We start from the raw sequence: 12,757 nt of genomic DNA, 5'->3' as shown, positions 1-12,757 counted from the left end.
AAACTGTCTCACTAAGTTGCTTAGCATTGCACTTTTGCTGAGACTGGCTTTGAACTCATGATCCTCCTGCCTCAGTCTCCCAAGCTGCTGGTATTACAGGAATACATCACCTTTAAAAACATTAGCAAAAACTGGCTGTATGTCTGGAGAAGCTTTGCTGAAAGCTAATTAAAAAATCAGAATTACATCATGTAAGGACAAATATTGATATTAAAATGCTAACTGATTGTGAAACATTCATATTTTATGTTTATGGAAGTGAGAATTCTCATTCTCATGTATCCTTAGAGAATTGCACTGGATAAGTAAGAGTCCCAGAGGAAATACCCCTACAGAAGTTATGGTGTATCCTTTGCCAACAATATCACTGTCCTGTGAAACCTTTTCCTCCCAACGACCATCTCCATCCCTTACTTCTGAAAGTACATTAACGTCATCTCTGGGTTTTATTGTTTTCTTAACAATTTCAGCCCACTTCCAAGAACATCATATTATTCACAGGGATTCTGAATGTTTCTGGAATGTTGAAAACATGCACTTTAATTGCTAGAATCAGATAGCTGTGTTACCCATCACATGCAGAGTTATTGTCTAATACCTCATGCAGGAAGAGGCATCATCGGTTCCTGAAGGAGTGCAAATGTGGCCAACCGAAGGCCTCTCAGCTGGGGAGTACAGCTGGCCCCAAAGCAAAGGTTTGTAGTCGGTGAGGGAGACAGTTGCCATCATGCTGGCGACAGAGCACATGTAAAGGAGTAGGCAAGTAAGGCAGTCTCTCTCACATGGAAGGACCTTGAGCTTCATTATATAAGGACATCTGGGTTCATTGTATTAGGAAGATCAGTCTAAATATTTAAAGGAGCTCAATGGAGGTGGGAGCATCAAGAGAAATGGAGAAATGAGCAGGTGATTGAGGTAATAATCTTGGCTAGGTGGATAAGACTTAGACTAAGGCAGTGAGAACCAAAAGGAAGGGGCCAAAAGGAAGGGACAGATGGACAAAATTTAGTGAAGCTAAATAAGCCAACTGGTGGTAAGGTCACAGGTTGGTGTAGTTGTGATGCAGAGGAAAGAATCAGTGATGGCTCCGTGTGTGGGAGTGTTTTCAAGAGACACTGACATATTTCAAGGAGGAGAGGCATGGAAGAAGTGAGTGCAATGTGAGGTGTGCTGAGCCTGTTGGTCACTCATGGAGAACTTGCACACGGTATGGGCTCTAGAGTTGTGGTGTTTTGGGATTTGTGGGCTAGTGGCTTCATTAGTACAGAGCAACTAAAGCTATAGGTCTGTAAAAGCTTGGCTGGGAGGATCATGTTGGGAGTTAATTAAAGAGAAGATGAGGTTGAATTAGATGTGTCCATGCAAAAAGTGGAGGTGAGGGAGAGAAGAGAAGAAGGACTAACAAAGAAATGTTCAGAGAGAAATGTATTAGGAGAACCCAAGGGGAGGTCTGATCACTCAGACCCACTCTTATGGTTTAGATATGAGGTGTCCCCAAAAGATCATGTGTGAGACATTATGGAAATGTTCATAGATGATATTAGGTTATGAGAGCTGTTCCCTCATAAGTGGATTATCCATTTGATGGATTGATAATTTAAATGGACTACTGTAGTGGGTGGTGACTATAGGCAGGTAGGGTGTGGCTGGAGTAATGGTCACTGGGGGCATGCCTTTGGGTTATATTTTGTCCCTGGAGAATAAATCTTTCTCTGCTTCCTGGTTGTTGTGTCCTGAACTGCTTTCCTCTGCCAGGTAGTTCCACCATAATGTTCTGTGTCAGGCTCAGGGCAATGGAGTTGATCTACCATGGATTGAATCTCTAAAACTATAAACCAAAATAATTTTTTTCCTCCTCTAGGCTGTTCTTGTCAGGTAGATTGGTCACAGTGACAAAAACTGACCAAGAGTTGCACAGGTTGGAGAGGGGTGAGCTGTGAAGAAAAGACGTGTGTATAAAGTTTTCTGAGAGGATATGTCCAAGCCTGCCCATCCAATGGGAGGTCTTGTCTTGATACATTGAAACCACAAAAGTAACTCAGATTGGATGAATTTTAGGTGACAGAAATTAATTTCTAACAGTTTTGGAGATTGGAAGTCCACGATTAAGGCACTGGCAGATTTGATGTCTAATGAGGGCCTTCTTCCTGGTCCATAGACAGTTATATACTTTTGCTGTGTCTTCATGTAGTAGAAGGGTTGAGGGAGCTCTCTAGAGTCCCTTTGATAAGGGCACTAATCTCATGGATGAGTACATCATCCTCATGACTTAAACACCTCCCCCAAGCTCCATCTCCTAAGAGTGATGTGTGGAAAGAGAGGAAAGATTTCCACACGAATTTTGTGGAGACATAGCATCTAATCCATAGCAGAGCTGTCCTGTGGTTCACCATGGTAGGCATAAAGCCTGGCCCATCCCTTGGAAGCAGCATCTCCTGTCTCCCACCAGGTTTTCCCAGCCATGTGGTAGGAATGATTGTGTGAACTTTGTTTATCAGGAAGCAGGCCTATGCAGCCTCCTGCCTGGTGTATGACACCCATGGAAAGCATTTTAGTCAGCTTTTTTCCTGTTTGACTAAAAGACTTGACAAGAACAATTATAGGGGAGCAAAAGTTAGGGGCTCATGATTTCAGAGGTCTCTATTCATTGGCATCTGGCTGTATTCCTTGAGGCTCCAGGTGGGCTGAATATCTTGGTGGAAGAGTGTGGCAGAATGAAGTGGCTCACAAAATGATCAGAAAGCCGAGAAATAGAGATAGAGATAGAGATAGAGAGAGAGAGAGAGAGAGAGATATCTCCATTTGTCGAATACAAATATATACCGAAAGCCACACACCCCAATTCCCCACCTATTCCAGCCACACCCCACTTGCCTCTAGTTACCACTCAGTTAATCCCATCAGGGGATTAATTCACTAATTGGGTTAAGGTTCTCACAACCCAATCATTTCTTCTCTGAACCTTCTTGCATTGTCTCACATGTGAGCTCTTGGGGGACACCTCACATCCAAACCATAACACAAAGGTGTGAGCTGAGTAGTCTCACTCTTTGGAAAGAGGAGTGTCCAGCCATCTGGCTTATGCTCAGCTATACTCATGGCATCTACAGGGTCAACCGTGTGCAGGTGAAGAAGGACAGAGAGGAAACCTAGCCAATCCTAGGGAGTGTCTGGCTGCTCTTTCTGGCAGTTGTTAATAGGGGAACATATTATATCTTATTTCCTTTCCCCAGTCCCTGCTCCACGATTCCTGCTCTCCACCTGAGTGATCTCAAAAGAAAGAAAGTGAGTTTTCCAATGTGTTTAACATGACAATTAAAGCCCTAGGAAAGAAAAAAGAGTGTTATATATTGGAGATGGTCTTTTCTTGTTTGGTTCTTGAGAAAATAGACATGACACTTGGGTGTCCTAAAACTGACATCTGAGGCAGAAACAAAAATAACTTGGGATCCCAGAACATTTGTCTTCATTTATGGGTGAGACACAGAGGCCCAGAGAAGAGCTTTGAGTGCCCAGGTCCAGCCAGTTCAAATAGGGCCCAAGTGGGTCATCCCTTAGGTACAACCGGGAGGGACAGGAGAGGTGCCAGGTATGGGGGTTACAGGAGCTGTGGTTGTATGCATTATAACTCACACTTGCACCGCGTCACTTACACAGAAACATAGTGACACTGCACAGAAACACACCAACACACTAACACACACATAAAAACTCAATACTATACTCTTGCACACACAGTGACATTCAAATACAGTGACAAATACAGGACGCACTCAGTGACACATTCAACTGGTTACACTCTACAAAATATGTACTCTCACCTCACACAGCCACATACACACCTAACTACACACTCTTTTTTTTTAATTTTTTTTTTTTTGAGAGAGAATTTTTTAATATTTATTTATTTTTTTTTAGTTTTCGGCGGACACAACATCTTTGTTTGTATGTGGTGCTGAGGATCGAACCCGGGCCGCACGCATACCAAGCAAGTGCGCTACCGCTTGAGCCACATCCCCAGCCCCAACTACACACTCTTGTATATGATAGTCCACCCATATACACAATCACATATTACACACTCATAAATGTGGTACAAACCCACATTATAAAAATCACATTATGTACTCTGCACATGGTTACATACTCATGTTACACACACACAATTGCACACTCATGCACATGGCTGCATGCCTGTTTAAAGCCTGTTTCTTGGACATGAGCATAAAATCTGGGGAAGGGAGACTAGGGTTAAGGAAGGCAGGGAGCCTCTTTCCTTTGGGTCTAGGAAGGCAATTTATCATCAATGATGTCAGTGAAAATTGCCAGCCGTGTTAGTACAATGTAACTGTCCATACTGATATACAGAATAATTATGGAAATTAAAAATCATCAAGTTATAGTATAGTCAATATTTGGGAGAATCTGAAATTGGTGCAGATAATTGAGTTGGAAATGCACTAATAACCTTTTATGTTTTTGTTGCACTTCTAAGAATTTCTTCCTTTTTGCTTTTCAAACTGAAGGCCTGCCTTGTGGGTGAACAGGCATGGAAACTTCATTCCATTTTACATACAAAGAAACTAAGTTTCAGAGTGGCCCCACCCAAAGATTGTTCCCTTTGTTGTGTGTGCCCAAAGACAGTTCTATAGGAAGGATGGACTCCAGGCTTTGAAAGGATCTGTTGCTAACATCATAGCTGACCTGCTGAGAGCTGTACAGGAAAGCAGAGATCTGCAGACATCCAGCTCAGTTATTCCAAGGCTGGCTGTGGTTGCTGTCTTCATCCTACATGGAAGCTTCTGGGTGGTCTCCAACTTGAACTTTATGCTTTGATTCTTTATCTTGTTTATGATCTTGTTTCACAGCTGTATCCATTACTCAACTCCAAGATGTTCAACTTGAAATGTGAAGCTACAAGAGATGAGTTTGGGGATATGATTGCATGGTCTTAAGGCCTTTCTGATAATGAAAATGTGCTGATTGCAATGTGTTGCCTAGATTCTATTGCTGGTTCCTGGATCCAGATATATTTTGTTTGGCCAAAGAGTGGATACCATGTGACTTTCAGGAGACATATGAAATCTGGGTAGGATGGAGAATAAATTTCCTTATGTTGGAATTGGTACCACTTCAAAGTGGAATCAAAAACAAAGCAGAGATTTCTATATTGAGTAACATAGTTACCAGACACAAATCTGGCTCTGACTTAGAGGAAAATAATGATTTAAGAATTTTTAGGTATGTGCTTGGGGATAGTGAATCAATTATCAATTGATGCATAACAAACAACTCCAAAATTTAGTGTCTCTAAACAATAGTCATTTGCTTTATTCTGGGGTCTGTATATGGTCTGGATTCAGCTGGACATTTCTTTGGTCATTTAGGCAATTAAAGTCATCTGGAACTATATTGTGTAACATAGTAGCAACTAGCTACATGTGGCTATTTAATTTTAAATATTAATTAACTATAAAATTAAATCTTCTATTTTCACACATACTGGCTACGGGTTAGGTGCTTACCAGGTGTATGGGAATGAAAGGTGCCAAGTAAAACAACACAATTAGAGAACATTTCCACCATTGTAACATGTTCTGCTGCAGAGTAAGCACCTGGAGTCCTGACCAAGATGACATAGTCTTGGATGTCCTCTGTCTTGCATCTGGTACTGGTGCTGACTGCCTGATGGGTTCCAGCTCATCCCAGGCTATTCTAGCTTCTCATGTAGGCTGGATTTGAAAACCAGTGAAAAACAAAAAGACAAGGCCCAATATTCAAGGTGTTTGAAAGCCTCTGCTGACACCCATGCATTCACGCCCCATTGGCAAAGCAGATTGCAAGACCAAGCCCAGAGTTAACAAGGGAGGGGTCTGAACACATCCCATATAGTATGATTCATTGAGGGTGGTAAGACTCACATGATTTTTTGGAATGATCAACAAGCACTTTTCTTTGTAGAGAGTGGCATAATTTTCAAAGCATAATTTAGTTCATAATCTTTGTTAGGTTCACATCAGCCAGTTTGTAAGGTTATACAACAAGATCTAAATATCATTACAAGATGATAATGGTTGCCAGTCTCAGCAGTTGGCACCAACACCTTTTGGTTTTGTACTACTTGTGTAGTACATGTTGGCAGTGGTGACCACACACATCTGGGTGCATCTCTGCTCCAGGCACTTTCTTCCCTCCAGGATCCAGGCCAAGTAGACAGCCTCTGTGTAGGGCATGCCATTCACCAGTTGTGGCCAAATGGCCCTCACCAGGCATTCTGCTGGCAAAGCCGATCATAATGATGTCCACCATGGTCGTCCACCATGGCACTCTACCATGGGTCAGGGAAGCTCCTCCTACTAGGGGCCCTGCCTGCAACATGCCAATCTTGGTACATGCATGCTTCCCAGAGGAAGAAGAGCAAATTGCTCAGAACAATAGTTAGATTGATCAAAGGGCACTACAATAACTTAGTGAAGTTCCTGACATGCCTGCCTTCTCTTTGGTTCTTTTGTTGTCCCAGTTATTTTCTCCACCTGGAGCTCTATTCCTTCTTGTCTGCAAATGCCCTTCTTATGGACCCAATCCTTCTATCTAAAGGCACCTCAACATGCCTGCTGCCAAACTGTCACATGAATATTCATGATACTTATCTTGAAATAGTGTGATAGATACACACACACACACACACAAACACACACTCGTTAGCATTTGGACTCAGTATAAATAGAGTTGTTCACCACTCTATATCTCTGTGTGTTGATGGCAGAAGAATTAATATTCAATGAACATTTGTTCAGATATATGTAGGAGGTAAGAATTGTTATACTGTTTTCTTGATGAGGAATTGAAGGCTCAAAATTACACATGGAAAATAGAGCTAAGTTTTTCATAAAGGAGAAAAGAAAATTCAATAATGAATGTAATCCAACTGTGTGGTCTAATAGCTTCTGATACAGTATCATCTTCTGAGTGGCACTTTCTTGCTTTGTGCACTTGCTGCTTGAAACAGGTTCTGGTCTAGACGCCATCAGTGGACAAGATGGACAAAGACCACTGCTTCCTTCCTGCAGTCACATCTTTTTCAGAGAGCCAAACAATACCAAATATAATGAGCAAATAAATGATATGGTAGGTTAGATGAAGAATGGGCAGATAGGGCTGAATGAGTGTCTCTATATCTGGATTCAGTTTCCCAGATTCAGGGTGAGCCTCACTGGGAAGGTAAGGGACCATCTGGCAGGAGTCCTGGGGGAAGGGGTCATCAGGTGGGAACATCTCAGGGAGGCCCAGAGGAAGTATGAGGAGTCTAGGTGGAGAATGAAGGGTGTATCGGTCAGGATTCTCCAGAGACACAGAAACAATAAGATGGATGAATAGATGGATAGATGAGAGGGAATTTATGAGGGGAATTGACGGAGGGGGTTATGGAGGCTAAGAAATCCCACAATTGGCCATCTGTAAACTGGAGTTCCAAGTTGCTGGCATTATGGCCCAATTCAATTCCAATGGCCTCAGAACCAGGGAAGCTGTGGTATAACTCTCAGATTGACACTGAAGGCTGGAGAGGTTTGGGGGCCATGGATGCAATTTCCAGGCTCCAAAGGCAGAGAGAAGTATTTGGAGTTTTGATGTTCAAGGCTAGGAGGTAGGAGTAAAAGATGTCCCAACTCCAGGAGGTGGGTTGGAGCAGGCAAGAAAATGAATTCACCTTTTCACTGCCTTTTGATCCATCCTGGTCCCCAGATGATGATAAGGGGCCCACTCACATTGAAGGTGTATTTTTCCTACTCAGGCCCCCAACTCACACACCAATATTCTCTGAAAACTCTCACAAACACACCTGGAAATAATGCTCCACCAGCGCTCTATCTAGGTGTCCCTTAGTCCAGCCAAGTTAATACTTAAAATCAACCTCCACGGGGCCCAGAAGTTTCTTCTGGATGAAACAAAGGGTCATCCCTAGGTCTTCAGCAGTGCAGCAGGACCTTCTATCTATCTTCCAAATTTCCCTCCAGGTGAGATGAGCATCCAACAACAGTGGCTGTATCTAGATCTTTATCTATTTTTATCCTGTACTTTTCATTTTAACAGTCATGTGAAAACCATTTTCCTTGAATTTTATTCAGTCACAAAGAAGAATAGAATCATGTCATTTACAAGAAAATGGATGGAGATTGTGAGCATTATAATAAGTGAAATATGCCAAACTCAGATGGTCAAAGGTTGTACTTTTTCTCTCATATGTGGATCCTAGAGATAATAAAGAAAAATAAAGATGGGAGTGGGTGGGTATGTCACAAAAATAGAAGAGAGAATAGAAAAGAAAAGAGACAAGGGGAGCAGAAGTGAAGAGAAAGAGGAAATACTGGGGAATGATTTTATTGTTATATCATGTGCATGTATGAATAAGTAACAATGAATCCCACTATTATGTGTATTTATAACACAACGATAAACTAGGGAAAAATAAAATAAAAAAATAAGAAATAGATTAGGAGAAAACATTCTCTCATATTAGTTAAACATTCTTTGTGTATTTGCCATAAAACTCTAAACCATTTGAGCCTTGAGAAGTGCAAAGCATAATTTGTGAGGTTATGGAACCAAAATGACTGGTGTTTTGACTGTCAGTCAGATGGTCAGGAAATGGCCTGGCCTCCTTGGGGCTGGATAAGGGAGGCTCCAAGGAACTATCATCTGCCTCTCTCTCTCTCTCTCTCTCTCTCTCTCTCTCTCTCTCTCTCTCATCTATTTATCAATCAATTGACTAATCATCTATCAAGAGGGAATCTCTGACATTCAGATATTGGCCTGACTCTCATAGGTACCTTGTATGGTATTTTCCTTTTAGACATAAACAGTATCACATAATGAGAATCTCAAGACAGGTTTGCTCTGAGATCATGACAAAATGAGACAAAGTAAATCTACCTCTTAATTGTGTTCATAAGCAGAAAAAAATGAGGTCACTGTGCAACCTACAAAATAGCAACATCCCCCACTTATTGAGTGACTCCCATTTTCTAGCATTCAATCCAGGGAAAACTCTGCCTCTATGGACTCTCTCCCAAATCACCCTCCCAAACCCAAATCCTACATAGCTTTTTGTATTCCCTTCTACTCTATTGAAATGTCCCACACAGTTCTCCTCATGTTTACCACAACATGATAATGTGTGTGTGTGTGTGTGTGTGTGTGTGTGTGTTTACTTTTCCTATAAACCTTCATACTTAGTCTGAATGACAAAGCTGTCCAGGACTTTTAACCACGTGTCTGGTAAAACATGACTCTCAGAAGCAAACACCCCACTGTTCAGTTCTGACCCTGGAGGCAGTGTCCAGCTATGACTGGGAACTTGTTTTGCATATTTAATTTGAAAACATCATGAAAATTGAGCCCTGATGGTGCAACATTCTAACATCACCTTCCCTCGGAGCAGATTCAGAATGAATGAAGTGCATGCTGGTGTTGCAACAAAGCAAAGCATATGGCAGCTTCCTCAACCTTTCAGCCTAGATCATTGGCCTGTTTTCACTAATATCCTCTGATGGTTTCTGTGTATTGGAAAAGCGTCATTTAGTAGAAAGAGTGACTGTGTTCCCTTAAGCCTTGGTTTCACCAGTTGTGAAAGAGAAAGAGGTTCGTGGAGCCTTCCTATGGTGGTTGGATAAGTAATTTAGACAATGAGCATGAAGAGTAAAAATGAATGTAGGTAGCTGTGAAGCATCTAGTGCATAAGTCTTGTGGACCTGGGGTGAGGGGGCATTTGTAATCAGGTTGGTATCTGTCCATCACAGGCATCTCTGAGTCAGTGACAGAGATGTGACAACAGGAATTCTCCCACAGGAAGGTGGGTGAATCATGACATCCCTCCTATCTCTGCCAAGCTCCACAGAGGCATGTGGAACTCAGGTTCTGGGACACAGGGTTCACGGGTTTCACCACACTCCAGCCAGGCATGGCCACTTCTGCTGAGATGATTCCAGGAAATAATTTACCATGGGCCTCTGTTGTTTTAAAGTAGATTTGTTTATTTAAAATAAATAAGATTTAGATGGAAGGGGAGAAAGGAGAAAACAATTTAATTCTCTCTTTCAAAGGATTAGTGCCCTTGATAAAAGTGAGCAGAGAGACTGGGAGGGAAAGTTTCTCTCCTGTGGTTGACAACAGCACAGGCACAGGCTAGTTGACCTCCTTTCAGCCATGCACAAGCTGTGACCAAAGCCCCAGTAGGTGTAAACCTGGAATGAGGCTGGTGCCAATTGTGTAACCACACAATATATATGGAAAGGCCACCTATAAAGAAGAAGGCCCTGGAATAGGCAGGAGACATGCACCAGGACATCCTCATGTCCTCATGGGTGTGACTTCTCAGACTGGCTCTTTAGCCATAAATTTGAGTCCAAATTTACTGGCCCATTCTAAGGTTCCTACCCTTGGGACTGGGAATGTGGCTCAGTGGTAGATTGCTTGCCTGGCATACATGAGCACCTGGTTCAATTCTCAATACTGCAAAACAAACAAAAACCAACTAAGGTTGCTTCTCATTGGAGAATCTATAATTGTATGATACACAAGGGATATTCTTAAATGGACTACCCTCCTCCAGGGGACTTGGTGCAACATTGGGAGGTGAAAGAGGAGTTTCCAAGAAAAGAGCTTTGAAGGATGACTGGGAAAGCAGAATGACCACCAAGACTCTAGAATAAATGGGAGGAAGAAATGATCCCAAGCTAAGACTGAATGGAAGCCTAAAGGAAGCTTGCTTTCAAATGGCAAGTGTTCTATTTCATTGAGCATTTTTTGACTCATATTTAAAGGTATTTAGGAGGTCATGTGAAAACATCTGTTTTCACATGACATCTTAAATACCTTTAGGAGGTCAATAACATTCCCTAAAGCCTCATGTATTGAAGGTTTGGTCCCTGATGCAGCAATGTTCAGAGGTGTACCTCTTCGGAAGTAGGTGAATCATGAGGGCTCAAATTTGATCAATGGATTAATCCACTGAAGCATTCATAACTGATGTTTATTGGGAGGGGGTGAAAACTATAGGATATAGGCACTGGTGGATCATGTTGGCATGCCTTTGAAGGGTGTATCTTGTCCTTAGTTCCATGCTTTCTCCACTTCCTGGCTTCCCTGAGGTGAACAGTTTTGCTTTGCTAAACCCTACCACCATGATGTTCTGCCCCACCACAGGCCCACATCAATGGTGTCGGCCAACCATGGACTGAAACCTCTAAAACCATGAGCCCAAATAAATCTTCCCTCAGTTGTTTGTTTTTCTCAGCTATTTTGTTGCAGTGATGGAAAACTGACTAATACAATATGTACGTTAATTCTCAAGAATACTTAATATTCAAATACTTTTTGGCAAAAGACAGCAATGTTTTAATTTTAAAAGTTAGTTTATAGAATCTGCAGGAAAATGTGATCTTTGCAGACTTCTTTTGGATGACTCTTTTCTTATAACACTTTGCTTGGTTTTTCAGTAGAAATGATGTCTGTGCTCCATTGCCTTTCAATGGAAAAATTACTAGACATGTTGAAAATAAGACATAATGTCTGTAAAATCTGGAATTCAAAAGCCTCAATTGGTGAAATTAAATAACCCTAAAATTCAATTTTAAGGACTTGCAATTTCAAAAACTTAGCACAAATAATGCATTTTTATTGTTTCAATGTGGAAACAAAGCTCTCAGTTGTCTTGATTTGCTTGGGTGGAGGTTACAGTTGGTTCATATGTCTGGTCAACTTAGCAATAACTACTTATCCCTGTCTCTCCCACATACAGTCTGAGGTGGCTTTTCACACCAGCCTCTGCACATCTTAATGGACTTTGTTTCACTAAGGTCTGGCTTACAGCACCTGATCAATAAGGGTGGTTGAAAATAACTCAGTGAATGTGCACAGCCATGCTGTCTGTTGGCAAGTGAAGAATCAGCAGGAATCCATGGACAATTACAAGTTTTTCTCCTGCTTGTGTTATGCTATGACTATAAGCACATGAAGCCAGGCACAAAAGTCCAATGTGAGCCCATTGGGAGAGGTTGGGAGGCAGCCAAGCCTGGACTCATACAGAATTTAGAGACAGGATGACAGTTTCCAGGTGTTAGAGAAACTCAATGTGATTTGGGAATAGTTTCCAATTAAAATTAGGATATCTGAAATGTAGTGGTGGTTTAGTATTTTCAGCTTGTTAATATTCACAGACATCCAGTTTAATTTTGGGCAAGGAGCTGATGATGCTGATGATGTACCATATGAAGTGGAATTGCCCCTGTGATTTATCATAGGAACTGCTCTTGGCTGCTGTCCTTGGGTGGGGGGTCTGCACACAGGTGAGAATTTTGCCCCTCCAGACCCATGGGATCTCTCATATCTGAGCAGCGCTCCCTGGGCTTCTGTCCCTCCAAGGTCTGGGCATGAAGGAGCTAGAGAAGTAGATCCCAGGATCACAGGGGCTCTGATGATGAGATGAGTGGCCCAGAGGGCTGTAAGATTTCCTGGGAAACTCTGTTTCAGCCAGGTCACCTTGACAGCTTTGTAAGGTCCTGAAATCTTTGCAACTTCATGAAGGGTCAGGTTGAAAGTCCCATTTAGGTCTTCCTGGTGATAAAAGTAAAGTCTTCAAACCCTCAAGGATCTTTGGATTTGATTCGCAGATCACAGGGGAGCTCAGAGATCTGGGGCTTTGGACAGGGAAGGAGAGGGAGGTGTTGCCTCTTGGAGGAAGGGGCAGTTGTAGGGCCTT

The sequence above is a fragment of the Spermophilus citellus genome (genome assembly GCF_964194105.1).
Source record: "Spermophilus citellus genome assembly, chromosome: 3".
NCBI classification, from domain to species: domain Eukaryota; kingdom Metazoa; phylum Chordata; class Mammalia; order Rodentia; family Sciuridae; genus Spermophilus; species Spermophilus citellus.
Note: the sequence above shows the minus strand (reverse complement) of the source record.